Source organism: Rhinoraja longicauda, chromosome 24 (assembly GCF_053455715.1).
Source record: "Rhinoraja longicauda isolate Sanriku21f chromosome 24, sRhiLon1.1, whole genome shotgun sequence".
Taxonomy (NCBI): domain Eukaryota; kingdom Metazoa; phylum Chordata; class Chondrichthyes; order Rajiformes; family Arhynchobatidae; genus Rhinoraja; species Rhinoraja longicauda.
The window spans coordinates 29,889,330-29,906,559 of NC_135976.1; the positions used below are offsets into that span (position 1 = coordinate 29,889,330).

At 48.7% G+C, this 17,230-nt stretch overlaps 1 protein-coding gene across 1 annotated transcript in view; it reads right to left on the reverse strand.

Annotated features, from left to right (window-relative positions):
• The window catches only part of cntn2 (contactin 2), a 137,002-nt gene extending 120,257 nt beyond the window's left edge, over positions 1–16,745 (reverse strand). The window contains exon 1 of the mRNA XM_078420934.1: positions 16,681–16,745. The gene's annotated coding sequence lies outside the window, so the exon portion shown is untranslated. The remainder of the gene's footprint in view (positions 1–16,680) is intronic.
• Positions 16,746–17,230: the final 485 nt, after the last annotated feature.

Here is a 17,230-nt window from a genome sequence, read left to right on the forward strand (position 1 = left end):
GTGTTTACATTGAAACGTAGAATTTCGGGCAGCATGATGACACAGCGGTAGAGTTGCTGCCTTACATTTTCGCACAAACATCAGGGTACTGTCCCGATTAATTGCTTGGCGTGAGCAGGGTGGCACGGTAGAGTTGCTGCCTTACAACGCCAGAGACCCGGGTTCGATTCCGACTACGGGTGTTGTCAGTATGGAGTTTGTACGTTCTCCCTGTGATCGCGTGGGTTTTCTCCGGGTGCTCCGGTTTCATCCCACATTCCAAAGACGTGCAGGTTTGTAGGTTAACGGGCTTTGGTAACATTGTCCCCCATGTGTAGGATAGAGCGGGTGTGGGGGGGGGAATCGCTGGTCAGCACAGACTCGGTGGGCCGAAGGTCCTGTTTCCACGCTGTATCTCTAAACCAATGAAGGTTTTAAGGTTGTCAACCCATCACACATCCACCCAGCTCCTCAAGGCTATTTTGGTTTAGTCTAGTTTAGAGCTACCGCGTGGAAACAGGCCATTCGGCCCGCCGAGCCCACGCTAACCAGCGATCCCCGCACATCAACACCATCCTGCACACACGAGGGACGATTTACAATTATACCAACCCAATTAACGTACAAACCTGTACGTCTTTGGAGTGTGGGGGGGAAGCTAAGATCTTGGAGAAACCCCATGCAGGTCACGGGAAGAACGTACAAACTCCGTACGGGCAAGCACCCGTGGTCGGGATCGAACCCGGGTCTCCGGCGCTGTAAGGCAGTACCTCTACCGCTGCACCACCGTGCCACCCGAGGCAGCAGGATTGGAGACGTTAACGCTGTTTGACTCTCCTGACAGCAGTTGTTGACGGCCACGAACCCATCTCTGACGACAGGACAAAGCAAGTGGATGCAGAGAAACGGCCCTTTGTTTTAAGCGCGAGGAATGTGATCAGCGAAAACAAAGAGAACTTGTACTTCTGGATAACTCAATGTTTGTGGAGGTTCTGTCACAACGAAGGAAGGGAATCAGTAGACGCTGAGTCGGGGAAAAACACAGGGAAAAGAAGGGCGATGCAAAATGCTGGAGTAACTCAGCGGGACAGGCAGCATCTCTGGAGAGAAGGAACGGGTGACGTTTCTGGTCGAGACCCTTCTTCAGACTGAGAGTCAGGGGAGGGGGAGACAAAAGGATATGGTCGAGGCCCTTCTTCTGAACATGCCACGTGTGTGCACACACACATGCTTACTTACACACTCATTCATACACGTGCCTGCATAGAGACTCACACACAAACTCACACACTCGTACACGTACAGAGATCAGTGCGGGTGTCAGAGGTTATGGGGAGAAGGCAGGAGAGAAGACGAGGGGGGGGGGGTCAAATTACTCTAACATTTTGCGTCACTTTTCAGTTTAAACCGGCATCTGCAGTTCCTTCCCACTCATGAGGAAGGAAGGGCTTTGGAGCTATGCAGAATTAATTAAATGGCTCAATGGTGGTTTATTTGTCACGTATGCATCTGCACCAAGCAATTACTTTTGCATACGTTGCACATGCTGGGGCCAACATATTTTGGCGCCATTATTCAGAGTCCAAAGTCCGATTGGCCCGCGCGCTCGATGTACTGGAGCAGTTCCCTCGATCCGACGTCCCTCTCCTCTCCTCGCCCGGCCATCTTTGTGACCCGGGGGCGCCCCCTGCAGCCAACCTTCGAAGGCGCAGGAGGCGTTACCCCGGTTCACCCTCCCACTGGCCTTCACTCCATCGCTTCCAGCATCGCTAAAGCTGCCTCCCGGTCACGCCGACAATCAAAGGCAGATAGACACAATAGACAATAGGTGCAGGAGGAGGCCATTCGGCCCTTTGAGCCAGCACCACCATTCAATGTGATCATGGCTGATCATTCTCAATCAGTACCCCGTTCCTGCCTTCTCCCCATACCCCCTGACTCAGCTCTCCTTAAAAGCTCTATCTAGCTCTCTCTTGAATGCATTCAGAGAATTGGCCTCCACTGCCTTCTGAGGCAGAGAATTCCACAGATTCACAACTCTCTGACTGAAAAAGTTTTTCCTCATCTCAGTTCTAAATGGCCTACCCCTTATTCTTAAACTGTGGCCCCTGGTTCTGGACTCCCCCAACATTGGGAACATGTTTCCTGCCTCTAACGTGTCGAACCCCTAAATAATCTTATACGTTTCGATAAGATCCCCTCTCATCCTTCTAAATTCCAGTGTATACAAGCCTCTAGTCGCTCCGGTCTTTCAACATATTACAGTCCCGCCATTCCGGGAATTAACCTAGTAAACCTACGCTGCACGCCCTCAATAGCAAGAATATCCTTCCTCAACTTTGGAGACCAAAACTGCACGCAGTACTCCAGGTGCGGTCTCACTAGGGGCCTGTACAACTGCAGAAGGACCTCTTTGCTCCTATACTCTACTCCTCTTGTTATGAAGGCCAACGTTACATTGGCTTTCTTCACTGCCTGCTGTACCTGCATGCTTCCTTTCAGTGACTGATGCACTAGGACACCCAGATCTCGTTGTACGTCCCCTTTCCCTAACTTGACACCATTCAGATAATAAAACGCTGGAGTAACTGAAGGGGATCGGCAGCGTCTCTGGAGAGAAGTGTCTATCTTCGGTGTAAACCAACCACTGCAGTTCCTTCTTCCATCAATCAAAGGTGTCAGCCTTCTTCCAGCTACTAAATGAAAGAGGTTCAAGGTGGGACGACATAGAAAACATAACAGGAGGAGGCCATTTGGCCCTTCGAGCCAGCACCGAATCAATACTACTGTGTTGGGACATGTTGGTCGGCCTGGGCAAGTTGGGCCAAAGGGCCTGTTTCCACACTGTATGGCTCTATAACTCTATGAATTCTGTGCTGTAAGATCATTTGCGTCCCGGTTGCGAACTATTTTAAATCCCCTTCCCGTTCCCACGCTGACCTTTCTGTCTTGGGACTCCTCCATTGCCCGAGGCAATGCGGAGATGGAAGGAACATCACCTCATGTCACGCTTGGGAAGGTTATAGTTCATGCTGACCACAATCGCCCACGTACGCCAGCTGTAAGCCAAACATGAGGGACAATTTGCAGACGCCAATCGTCCCTGTCCCGCCTGCGTTTTGGTCCAAAATGCCGCAGCGAGACTCCTGACGGGTACCCGTAAAAGGGACCACATCACCCCGATCCTGGCCTCTCTCCACTGGCTCCCAGTACAGTACAGAATCAACTACAAGCTCCTCCTATTCACATACAAAGCCCCCCCTCCTATATCAAAATCTTCTAACCCACCACTCTATCTCCAGGTCCCTCAGGTCGGCCGACTTGGGGCTATCACTATCCCGCGGTCTAGGCTTAAGCTCAGGGGTGACCGCGCTTTTGCGGTTGCAGCTCCTAGATTGTGGAACAGCATCCCTCTCCCCATCAGAACTGCCCCCTCCATCGACTCCTTTAAGTCCAGGCTCAAAACCTATCTCTACTCCCTAGCGTTTGAGGCCCTCTGAGGGGGCGCTGTGAACTGTTTATGTATGTGCTGTTATGTTTGTGTGCCATTGTATGTTCGTTTTTTCTTAGTACCTGAACTGATGTACAGCACTTTGGTCAACGTGGGTTGTTTTTAAAAGTGCTATACAAATAAAATTGACTTGACTTGACTTAACTTGCAAACCTTCTCGTCCTTAGAAATGTGGGAGGATGCAGGAGCACCCGGAGAAAACCCACGCGGGTCACGGGGAGAACGTACAAACTTTATTCAGACCGCGTCAGTGGTCACGTGGAATCCGGGTCTCTGGCGCCGTGAGGCAGCAGCACTACCCGCTGCGCCACCACGCTGTTCGCATTTCATCTACAAAGTGTAGATCTCCTTCAGATCCCTATTTCCAAGCTTAAAGCCTTAAAAATAATTTTCTGAATAAAAGATGAACAAAGCTAACAAGCAACGGCATGTAACACAGTCAAAAATCAAATGGACGAGATCATGAAAAACATCATTCAAAGGACTAAGCCCACACTTTGTTGTTTCTTCTGATTTTCTCACTCTTGTGGGAATTATGATAATTAAGATTAAAATTCAAACAGATTAAAATCTGATCTTGTGGCGGCTCCCAAGGGTCGGGCCATACTTCTACCGACCCCTCGGCACGGGAATGGACCAGTCCAGGGAGGCGGTCCGGGACCAGGTATATAACGACAAGGTTCGGGCGCCAAGCCATTCCGGCAGACTCGACCCGTCTGATAACCGGCCGTATGAGGGCCCGTACCGGGTGCTGGAGCACGGACAGACAACCTTTGTCTTGGACATGGGGGGCCGGCCGGAGGCCGTGTCAATTGACCGCCTGAAGCCGGCCCACTTAGACATCGACGGGTTGCCCAGCCTCGGCCACGAGGTCGCCCCCCTTTGCGGGTCCCACCGCCTGTCCATCCAACTGGGCCTCCGCCGGCCCCTCTGTCGATCGATTACCGTACGCGGTCCGGTCGGGTTGTGCGACCACCAGTGCGTTTCGTGCCTCCGGTTCTGGGGGGGAGTACTGTGGTGGCTCCCAAGGGTCGGGCCATACTTCTACCGACCCCTCGGCACGGGAATGGACCAGTCCAGGGAGGCGGTCCGGGACCAAGTATATAAGGACAAGGTTTGGGCGCCAAGCCATTCCGGCAGACTCGACCCGTCTGATAACCGGGGTACAATAAAATATAACGTTCCAGAAATACCTGGCTCCTTGCCTTTATTTCGGGCCTTTATCGATGCGTTACAATCTTGGAGTTTCCTGTACACTGACTCCATCCAATAACGATGCTTCAAACTGAATGTGACGTTTAACAGGGATACTAATATTTCTTATTTCCACAAACGGAGTGATCAATATTTCCTGGAGCCTTTTAGACAATAGACAATAGGTGCAGGAGGAGGCCATTCGGCCCTTCGAGCCAGCACCGTCATTCAATGTGATCATGGCTGATCATTCTCAATCAGTATCCCGTTCCCGCCTTCTCCCCATACCCCCTGACTCCGCCATCCTTAAGAGCTCTATCTAGCTCTCTCTTGAATGCATTCAGAGAATTGGCCTCCACTGCCTTCTGAGGCAGAGAATTCCACAGATTCACAACTCTCTGACTGAAAAAGTTTTTCCTCATCTCAGTTCTTAAACTGTGGCCCCTTGTTCTGGACTCCCCCAACATTGGGAACATGTTTCCTGCCTCTAACGTGTCGAACCCCTAAATAATCTTATACGTTTCGATAAGATCCCCTCTCATCCTTCTAAATTCCAGTGTATACAAGCCTAGTCGCTCCGGTCTTTCAACATATGACAGTCCCGCCATTCCGGGAATTAACCTAGTAAACCTACACTGCACGCCCTCAATGGCAAGAATATCCTTCCTCAAATTTGGAGACCAAAACTGCACACAGTACTCCAGGTGCGGTCTCACTAGGGCCCTGTACAACTGCAGAAGGACCTCTTTGCTCCTATACTCAACTCCCCTTGTTATGAAGGCCAACATTCCATTGGCTTTCTTCACTGCCTGCTGGGGCAGCATGGGGGCGCTGCGGTCGAGCTGCTGCCGCCTTACAGGCGCCAGAAACCCAGGTTCGATCCTGACGACGGGCGCTGCCTGTACGGAGTTTGTACGTTCTCCCCGTGACCTGCGTGATTTTTTTTCCGGGTGCTCTGGTTTCCTCCCACACTCCAAAGACGTACAGGTTTGCGGATTAATTGCCTTGGTATAAATCTAAATGGACCCTTGTGTATGTAGGATAGTGCTATATTGCTGGGATCGTTGGTCGGCGTGGACCCGGTCGGCCGAAGGGCCTGTTTCCACGCTGTATCTCTAAACTAAACTAAGCTAAACTTTAATATCATTGCACACTCATTTAAAACAAGGTTGTCAGCCACCAACAACACGTTGTTTCATACAATATTTGCAATACAGACACGTTGCTCAAAAACACATCCTCAAATAAAATTTGACACCCTGTTTCATAGAAACATCAGTACAGGTGACCAGAAGGATACTTATTAATCACAGGATGTCAGTATCAGTGTCAGGGCTGGCTGTTATCTGCCATCCTTGATATTATTTTGCAAATATTACATTTTTTTAAATGAAACTTACCGTAGTGCAATTAAATGTCACCATTCACAGTCCAAGGCAGAACAGTCCGCTGGTTTACAAGATTAATATAATATGAATGAATACTTTATTGTCACATGTGAAATATTTTGTTTTGCATACTACCCAGGGTAAACAATAATACCTAGGTCTCGTTGCCTTCACGAGGAAACATCATCTCTACAACCATCTCTTCAAGAATCATATTTGTTTCAATCGAGTCTCGTCTCATTCATCTAAACCCCAATGGACGGGAGACTAGCCGATGCTAACGTTCCTGTATTTCAACCTGTCTAATGCATGTATTCCTCTGGTAAACATGCTTCCAATCCACTAACTAACCTTCCTAAGCAAAACACAAAGTGCTGGAGGAACTCAACGGGTCAGGCAGCGGGCAAGATCCGTGGGGGGAATGGACAGGCAACATTTCGGGTCAGGACCCTTCTCCTGACGATCCAGGTTGTCTTCATATCCAATCCCCTCCACAGCTGCTGCCTGTCCGGCTCAGTTACTCCAGCGTCTTTGTGTTCTGCTTCCAGCGTCTTTGTGTCACCATCCTTCGGTACACAGACAATAATAAACTAACCCAAACTTTGGAGAGGATGTGGGAGAGTCTAGGACCAGAGGTCATAGCTTCAGAATAGCTTCTGTTAGGAAGGAGATGAGGAGAAATTTCTTTAGTCAAAGGGTGGTGAATCTGTGGAATTCTTTGCCACAGAAGGCTGTGGAGGTCAAGTCAGTGGATATTTTTTAAGGCAGAGATAGACAAATTCTTGATTACAACGGGTGTCAATGGTTATGGGGAAAAGGCAGGAAAATGGGGTTAGGAGGGAGAGATAGCTCAGCCATGATTGAATGGCGGAGTGGACTTGATGGGCCGAATGGCCTAATTCTTCTCCTATTCCTTATGACCTTATGACTTCAAACTAAACCAAATCAAACTAAACCAAACCTCCTCCATCTCACTATAAACCTATGTCCCCTAATTTTAGGCCTACCAGAAATAGATGCTATTTATCCAAAAATATATTTTAATTCACAATAAATGCAGTAAATGTACTAGGGCCAGTCCTTCGTCTCTGTTCATGTTGCCACCAATTCAATACATTTCTTTAAACAGTATGTTGCTTAAGGCGGCACGGTGGCGCAGTGGTAGAGTTGCTGCCTTTGACAGCGCCAGAGACCAGGGTTCGATCCTGACTACGGGCGCTGGCTGTAAGGAGTTTGTACGTTCTCCCCGTGACCGCATGGGTTTTTTCTGGGTGCTCCGGTTTCCTCCCACACTCCAAAAACGTACGGGTTTGTAGGTTAATTGGCTTCAAAGAGTAAATTGTCGATAGCGTGTAGGATAGTGCCAGTGGTCGGCACGGACTCGGCGCGGGCCAAAGGGTCTGTTTCTGCGCTCTTTCTCTAAACTAAAGCGAAACATTAGAGACTGGTACCTCGGGCCCAGCATGGTGTCCAATGGTGGTAGGGACTTAAGACTGTTTGTATTGTCCACTGACCCATTAGATCATTCAGAAGCATTGCATATTATGTGTCTGGAGCTAGCATTAGATCACTTAAAGAACACGAGGGAATACACTGGATAAATGCACACAGTCTTTTAGTCAGAGTAGGGGAATCGAGAACCAGAGGACACAGATTTATGGAGGGGGGGGGGGGGGGGGGGTGGAAAATGTAATAGGAACATGAAGGGCAAGTTTTTTTACACCAAGTGTGGTGGGTGTATGGAACGAGCTGCCGGAGGAGGTGGTTGAGGCTGGTGTTACCACAATGTTTAAGAAACATTTAGACAGGTACATCGATGGGCTTGGTTTAGTGGTATATGGGGCAAATAGAACAGAGAGGGGCGGCACGGTGGCGCAGCGGTAGAGTTGCTGCTTTACAGCGAATGCAGCGCCGGAGACTCAGGTTCGATCCTGACTACGGGTGCTGCACTGTAAGGAGTTTGTACGTTCTCCCCGTGACCTGCGTGGGTTTTCTCCGAGATCTTCGGTTTCCTCCCACACTCCAAAGACGTACAGGTATGTAGGTTAATTGGCTGGGTAGATGTAAAAAATTGTCCCTAGTGGGTATAGGATAGTGTTAATGTACGGGGATCACTGGGCGGCACGGACTTGGAGGGCCGAAAAGGCCTGTTTCCGGCTGTATATATATGATATGATATGATATGATATGATGATTGAACGCTATTACCTTCCATCACAGTGAGGGATGTGGAATCCGCTGTGGTGGATGTTTATGTTAAATATTATTTTATGTGGCTGTGTGCCTTGTTGCTTTTTACTTAGTATGGTTGCATGGTACCTCAAATTTCACTGTACCTTAATTGGTACATGTGACAATAAATTGAATCTTGAATCTTGAAATACTGTAGATGGGGCATGTTGGGCGGTGTGGGCAAGTTTGGCCGAACGGCTTGTTTCGCGTTGTATGACTCTATGAAGGTTTTTCCAACTATCTCATACAACAGTCCACCATCATTGAGACATGCTTTTAACCTCTGATTCTTTAAACGTAGCTGTTGTTGTTGTTGTTGTTGTTGTTCGTCCTTCGGGTTCGAAGATGACCATGACTTCACTTACAGTTGGAGGATTGGTGACTGTGGGTCCGGAAGTGACTGGTGAGGCCAATCCGGGCCCGGAAAGGCACGCCCACACGTAGGACACAAGTGGATGGGTGCTGCAGTGGAAGTGGAGGTAGCCCGGGCCTTGCGCGCGGTGCGTTTCCTCTGGACCTCTGCAGTGCGTCTGTTCTCTGCTGCACGGGCTCCTGTGGTGAGCTTGCTACGCCAGGTTGGACGGTCCAGAGCAAGAGACTCCCAAGTGCTGAGGTTGATGTCCAAGTCTTTGAGGGACACTTTGAGGCAGTCCTTAAACCGTCTCCTCTGTCCTCCTACTGAGCGCTTGCCCTGACACAGTTTTCTATACAGAAGCTGTTTTGACAGTCGACTCTCGGGCATTCTGACGACATGGCCTGCCCACCTGGCTTGGGCTTTCCGTAGCTAATTGGATTTAAATTCACTAAACTACCATGATAGGATTTAAACAGCAGCCCCCAGCTCTGTGATCCAGTAAATTATCCATCACATCTTCAATGCTTCGTTAGGGAGCATCTTACACCATATCTGAGGAAGGATGTGCTGGCTCTGGAGAGGGTCCAGAGGAGGTTTACAAGAATGATCCAAGGAATGAGTAGGTTAACCTGTTTAGAGCATTTGTCCGCACTGGGCCTGTACTCGCTGAAGTTTAGAAGAATGAGGGGGGGGGGGGCTCTCATTGAAACATACAGAATAGTGAAGGGCTTGGATAGAGTGGATGTGGAGAGGATGTTTACACAAGTGGGAGAGCCTAGGACTAGAGGTCATAGCCTCAGAATTAAAGGACGTTCTTTTAGGGAGGAGATGAGGAGAAATTTATTTGGTCAGAGGGTGGTGAATCTGTGGAAATCTGCCACAGAAGACTGTGGAGGCCAAATCAGTGGCTATTTTTAAGGCAGAGATAGATAGATTCCTGATTAGTGCGGGTGTCAGAGGTTATGGGGAGAAGGCAGGAGAATGGTGTTAGATCAGCCATGATGGAATGGCGGAGTAAACCTGATGGGCCGAATGGCCTAATTCTACTCCGATCACTTATGATCTTACAACGGAGAAGTGCATCAGGAGGAAGTTCCAGAGTTATGGATCTTGGCAGGCAAATGAAGCAGTTAGGCAGTCATAGTTTAACTTTGAACTTTCTTCCCAGTAACGTTTCAATGGTATGTTATTGTCAAGTGTATCTAAATACAGTGATTTTTTTGTCCTATACAGCCCAGTGACAATACGTTAGGCACAATCGTAGTAGGTCCAAGAGACAAAGGCAGGAGATCACACTGAGTCACGACACAAGAGTTGTCAGTTTTAGTTTAGAGATACAGCGCGGAAACAGGCCCTTCAGCCCACCGAGTCCGCGCCGACCAGCGATCCCCGCACACTAACACTATCCTGCACACACTGGGGACAACTCACAATTTTACCAAGCTCATTAACCTTCAAACCTGTACGTCTTTGGAGTCGGGGAGGAAACCGGAGAGAAAACCCACGCAGGTCACGGGGAGAACGTGCAAACTCCGTACAGGCAGCACCCGCAGTCAGGATCAAACCTGGGTCCGTGGCACGCTGTGAGGCACCAACCGTACCGCTGCGTTACCGTGCCGACCTCTACTTTAGGCGCCATCTTGTATCCTTGAAGTCCGACATTTTTTTAATAAAGTGTCTTAACTTGGCCATAAAGGCCTGTTGTCCTGGCGACGGTACTGGGTATCTGAGTAACTGGTGAAAATTACAGTGCAGTTTCGGGATAAGTTCAACCCAAGAATCTGACTTTCAGACACGTTTTAAATCCTTTTTTTGTGATTTAATTTCCAAGGGCCAGTCATTAAATTAGAGCTAAAATAACAACACTCATTTTATTCACAGAGCATGCGAGATTCGTGTCGTAACGTTCCACGCTGCCAATCCGATCTCATTAAAAAAGCTTTCTCTTATAAGATGATTATCGCCATCAGGGGATTATTACTCTCATCAATATCCACATTTTGCCCTGCGTATTACGACGCATAGTATTAGAAATTAAGAGGTAGACCGTCTGAATCAGAAGGGAAAAACGCTTGAGTGCAGGAGCAGGGAAAAATCTATATTCCGCAGCGCCCCGGGCTGAAATAAACGAAGTCAGTGTGGAGGATAATCCTCTTCAGTTGCAAAAAAACGCAAATAGATCTTGTATGTCACCTGCACACTAAGTGGTGGGAGGCAGAGCTCCAGACAAAGTGCTTTACCAACCTTAAGTCTTACCCTCTCGACCAGACTGCAGGCTACTCAGACAAACGCATCCTTGTGGCTTGGTAGGAATGCTTGAGCAAAGTGCTGCCTCTGAACGCTGTGTAACACGAAAGGTCATCAATATACATTGTGCACCCATTTGTGCTGTTGGTACACGGCTATTTCCCCGATCGTGTGGGCTTCCAGAGCCATCCAGCCTTTCAATATACCGACAAGCGTACAGTGCGGGCATGGTCGGAATAGGGAAACGGCACTCTTTACAAACGCCGAAGCTGATTAATGCAGGCTTAGCGGGGTGGCGGCACGGTGGCGCAGCGGTAGAGTTGCTGCCTCACAGCGCCAGAGACCCGGGTTCCATCCTGACTGCGGGTGCTGTCTGTACGGAGTTTGTACATTCTCCCTGTGACCGTGTGGGCTTTCTCCAGGTGCCTCGATTTCCTCCCACACTCCAAAGACGCACAGATTTATAGGTTAACGAGCTTTGATTAAAAAATTGTAAATAGACCCTAGTGTTCGTAGGATAGTGCTACTGGCGTGATCACTGGTCGACGCGGACTCAGTTGGCCTGTTTTCACGCGGTATCGCAAAAGTCAAACGTAAAGTCTACAGTACAGGGTTGTAGGATAATTCGCTTCTGTAAACTGCAGATTGTCCATAGTGTATGTAGGATAGTGTTAGTGTACGGGGCCAGCGCAGATTCAGTGGGCCAAAGGGCCTCTTCCCACGCTGGATCTTTGGTTTAGTTCAGGGAAACAGGCCCTTCGGCCCACTGAGACCAGCAATCCCCGCCCACTTAACCAATCCTACACACACACGAGGGACAATTTGCAATTTTGAATGAAGCCAATTAATCTACAAACCTGTACGTCTTTGGAGTGGGGGAGGAAACCGGAGAACCCGGAGGAAACCCACGCGGGTCACGGGGAGAACGTACAGACAAGCGCCCGTGGTCAGGATGGAACCCGGGTCCCTGCCGCTGTGAGGCAGCAACTCTACCACCGCGCCACCTATAAATCTAGCCCCTCAAAACCATAAAAAGCCCTCAGGTCTAAAAGTCTATCCGGCTTTTTAAATGACTTACACCATGATAAAAGATAGTGAAACAGCACTATTTTAAAACGCTGAGGCTGATTAAAGAACGCGTGGTCAGGGTGGTGACGTGCGTACGGTTTAAGGGGTGGATGAATGATTTGAAGATGTCCTAATCATGTACATCTCGGGAGATTACCGTACACTTCCCACAGATTCCCATTATGTGTGGAGAGTGGGAGTAGTGGTATATAGCCGTGACCTGTAATTTGAAAATTAGTTTGGTTGTGTTCGGATTGTGGTGCGTGCAGAATGATGGAGATGCTGGCAATTTGCATTGCCTCTGCACACAACCACTCCACTCATTTGATCAGCGACTCCCACTAATAACACAACACTGAAACCCATTTTTTACATAATAATGTTGAGCCTTCCAGAATAGCTGATGTCTCCAAAGATCTATTTCAATGAGAACTGGAGTGTGGCATGAATTTCTAAGTGTTACACCCATTCCTTGTTTAAAGATTCAGCGCTGCTTCAGTGTTTAGATTTTAAACTTAAAGCTACGTTTGTCAGAGTGAAGGTTACGTAAGTAAGGAAGTAAGTAAGTAATGGGAGCAGAATTAGGCCATTCGGCCCATCGAGTCTACTCCGCCATTCACTCATGACTGAGCTATCTCTCCCTCCTAACCCCATTCTCCTGCCTTCTCCCCATAACCCCCGACACCCGAACTAATTAAGATTCTATCTCTCTCTGCCTTAAAAATATCCATTGACTTGGCCTCCACTGCTTTCTCTGGCAATGAATACCACAGATTCACCACCCTCTGACTAAAGAAATTCCTCCTCATCTCCTTCCTAAAGGAACGTTCTTTAATGTAGGTCCCGACGATGTAGGTTTCCAACATTTTAGCTCCGGACAGTGTAGGTTAATAGACAATAGACAATAGACAATAGGTGCAGGAGGAGGCCATTCGGCCCTTCGAGCCTGCACCGCCATTCAATGTGATCATGGCTGATCATTCTCAATCAGTACCCCGTTCCTGCCTTCTCCCCATACCCCCTGACTCCGCTATCCTTAACAGCTCTATCTAGCTCTCTCTTGAATGCATTCAGAGAATTGGCCTCCACTGCCTTCTGAGGCAGACAATGCCACAGATTCACAACTCTCTGACTGAAAAAGTTTTCCCTCATCTCAGTTCTAAATGGCCTACCCCTTATTCTTAAACCGTGGCCCCTGGTTCTGGACTCCCCCAACATTGGGGACATGTTTCCTGCCTCTAACGTGTCCAACCCCTTAATAATCTTATACGTGTGCCGCCTAACGGAGGTTGCGTAGCAACCCGCCTCCCGGCCCGGGCGGCCGCCATTGGTGGAGCGGGAGCACGTGGCCACTGGCTGGGTGAGGTCACGTGGGGCGCGGGGCGGTGACATCACCTTGGCCAGTATTTGGGAGTGAGATAGTTAGCACCCCTAGATTCGATGCATCTTAGCCCAACCTGTCCGTGCCAAGCAAGATGCAGGACAGAACGCCACAGGAGATCTTTCTTCCCTGTGGCTATCAAACTTTCCAACTCCTCGCCCTTCTGTCGTGGGGTAGACTGAGACTGACTCCCCTCCTCCCCCCCCACCCCCCCCCCCCCCCCCCTCCTCAATCTTTGCACATCCCCAAAGCCTTTTCACCCGTCACTTTAATTTCATGTTTCATGTATCTTGTGCTTTATGACTGTTGGCACATTAATTTCCCTTCTGGGATAAATGAAGTTCTATCGTATCGAATCATATGTCCTTCTCCGTCAGTCCCGTCTGCCCGTGTTCGTCCCATATCCCTCTAAACCTTTTCTATTCATGTACTTATCCAAGTGGCTTTTTAAATGCTCTTATTGTTCCTGGCTCAACCACTTCCTTTGGCAGCTTGCTACAAATATGCGCCCTTTTCTGAGGGAACATAAGCATAGAACAGATAACAATTCAGGCACGGCACCAGGGCTTTCATCTCACGAGGTCTGTGCTAAGGATGGTGCCTAGTTTAGTTTGTTGGTTTGGTTCAGTTTGTGTCTGTGCGTGCTCGTGTGCTTGCTCAACTTAGTTTGGCACTTTAACGACACACGCCCCTGGACAAAGTTGTAAAATTGCCCGTAATGTTGTCCAGAGTAGGTGAATCGAGGACCAGAGGACATAGGTTTAAGGTGAAGAGGACAAGATTTAATAGGAATCTGACTTTTTCCACACAAAGGGTGGTGGGTGTATGGAACGAGCTGCCGGAGGAGGTAGTTGAGGCAGGGACAACCCCAACGTTTAAGAAACATTTAGACAGGTACATGGATAGGACGGGTTTAGAGGGATAGGGGCCAAACGCAGGCAGGTGGGAAGAGTGTAACTAGGACATGATGGCTGATGTGGGCAAGTTAGACCGCACTGTATGTAAAATGTGTAAAACATTTTCCCTGCACTCTGGTGCACTGAACAACAATAAACCTACACCAAGGTCTCGACCCAAAATATCACCCAGTCCTTCTCTCCAGAGATGCTGCCTGGCCCGCTGAGTTACTCCAGCAATTTACACTATGTGTAAAATGTGGAAGAGAAAGAGGAATAGCATAGAACGTGTGTGAACGGGTGAGTAATGGTTGGCGTGGATGCAGTAGTCTAAAGAACCTGTTTCCGTGATGTATCTCTGAACTAAACCAATACTGCACAGTGTTCTACCTCTGGTTACAATTAATTCAATAAGATAAATTTCCCTCTTTAGAAATGATTCATTGTGAACATTGGACTTTGTCTATGGAACTGATGGGCGACAATGCTGAGAATTTATATTCTGCAATCTGTATCTTTTCCTTTGCTCTGCCTATTGGACTTGAGCTTGGCTTGAACGTATACATTTGAGATGCATCACGGCTCGTTTTGGGAACAGCTCCGTTCCAAGTCCGCAAGAAATTGCAGAGAATTGTGGACGCAGCCCAGACCATCAAACCTTCACGGCAAGGCCAGCTGCATAATCACGGACGAGTCGCACCCCGGCCACTCCCTCATCTCCCCTCCCCCATCGGGCAAAAGGTGCAGAAGTGTGAAAACGCACACCTTCAGATTCAGGGACAGTTTCTTCCCAGCTATTAGCAGGCAACTGAACCATCCTACCACTAACTAGAGAGCAGTCCTGAGCTACGATCAACCTCATTAGAGACCCTGGGACCATCGTTGATCAGACTTCACTGGGGGAGACCAGAACAAGGGGCCACAGTTTAAGAATAAGGGGTAGGCCATGTAGAACGGAGATGAGGAAAAACTTTTTCAGTCAGAGAGTTGTGAATCTGTGGAATTGTCTGCCTCAGAAGGCAGTGGAGGCCAATTCTCTGAATGCATTCAAGAGAGAGCTAGATAGAACTCTTAAGGATAGCGGAGTCAGGGGGTATGGGGAGAAGGCAGGAACAGGGTACTGATTGAGAATGATCAGCCATGATCACATTGAATGGCGGTGCTGGCACGAAGGGCCGAATGGCCTCCTCCTGCACCTATTGTCTATTCACCCTGCACTAAACGTTATTCATGTTACTCCTTTTATCATGTATCTGTACTCTGTGGAAGGATCGATTGTAATTCTATTCACATACAAAGCCCTAAACGGGCTTGCCCCCCCATATCAAAAATCTTCTAACCCACCACTCTATCTCCAGATCCCTCAGGTCGGCCGACTTGGGGCTACTCACTATCCCGCAGTCTAGGCTTAAGCTCAGGGGTGACCGCACTTTTGCGGTTGCAGCTCCGAGACTGTGGAACAGCATCCCTCTCCCGATCAGAACTGCCCCCTCCATCCACTCTTTTAAGTCCAGGCTCAAAACCTATTTCTACTCCCTAGCGTTTGAGGCCCTCTGAGGGGGCGCTGTGAACTGTTTATGTATGTGCTGTTATGTTTGTGTGCCATTGTATGTTCGTTCTTAGTACCTGAACTGATGTACGGCACTTTGGTCAACGTGGGTTGTTTTTAAATGTGCTATACAAATAAAATTGACTTGACTTGACTTGACTAATCATGTTTTGTCTTTCCACTGGCTGGTTAGCATACAACAAAAGCTTTTCACTGTACTTTGGTTCAAATGACAATAAACTCAACTCAACTCAATCTAATTTTAGATTTAGATTTAGATTTAGAGATGCAGCGCGGAAACAGGCCCTTCGGCCCACCGGGTCCGCGCCGCCCAGCGATCCCCGCACACTAACACTATCCTACACCCACTAGGGACAATCTTTGCATTTGCCCAACCAATTAACCTACATACCTGTACGTCTTTGGAGTGTGGGAGGAAACCGAAGATCTCGGAGAAAACCCACGCAGGTCACGGGGAGAACGTACAAACTCCGTACAGACGGCGCCCGTCGTCAGGGTCGAACCCGATTCTCCGGCGCTGCATTCGCTGTAAGGCAGCAACTCTACCGCTGCGCCACCGTGCCGCCCCGATCTGCTTGGATAGCATGCAAAACAAGATTTTCACGGCACCCTGGTGCACTGGACAACAATAAACCTACACCAAGGTCTCGACCCAAAACGTCACCCATTCCTTCTCTCAAGAGATGCTGCCTGGCCCGCTGAGTTACTCCAGCATTTTGTGTCCATCTTCTGACAATGACGTTGTACAGCAGAACTAAGGCATCTCAGACACCTTGCTTCCCAACCTCCCCCCAATGAAGTGTACAAATTTACCACTAGGACCATTGGCTCACTGGCCGACACTGTTCCATTCACCTACCTCCTCTTCGCTGGTCTTCCTCTCAGTATCGTATCTCACGCAACAAGCTCAGAACCAGATACCTGTTGGGAAATTCAGAAAGAGAGAAAAAAAAAATCAGCATAATTTAGAAGAAGTCCTCACAGTGCAAAGATGTTTAAATCATGTTGTTCCTTTAAAGGATAGATGCACCAAACCGTTATGGCATTAACATGCCGCATGTTTACAAATCATATTAATCAAAAATCAAAACCACAAATCAAACCATTCCTCCAATTTGACGACATTGAAAAAAATCATCCACGCATTCATTTCCTCCCGCCTAGACTACTGCAACTCCCTATACAGTGGGATCAGCCAATCATCCCTGTCCCGCCTGCAATTGGTCCAAAACGCCGCAGCGAGACTCCTGACGGGTACCCGTAAAAGGGACCACATCACCCCGATTCTGGCCTCTCTCCACTGGCTCCCTGTACGGTACAGAATCAACTTCAAGCTCCTCCTATATCAAAAATCCTCTAACCCACCACTCTATCTCCAGGTCCCTCAGGTCGGCCGACTTGGGGCAATC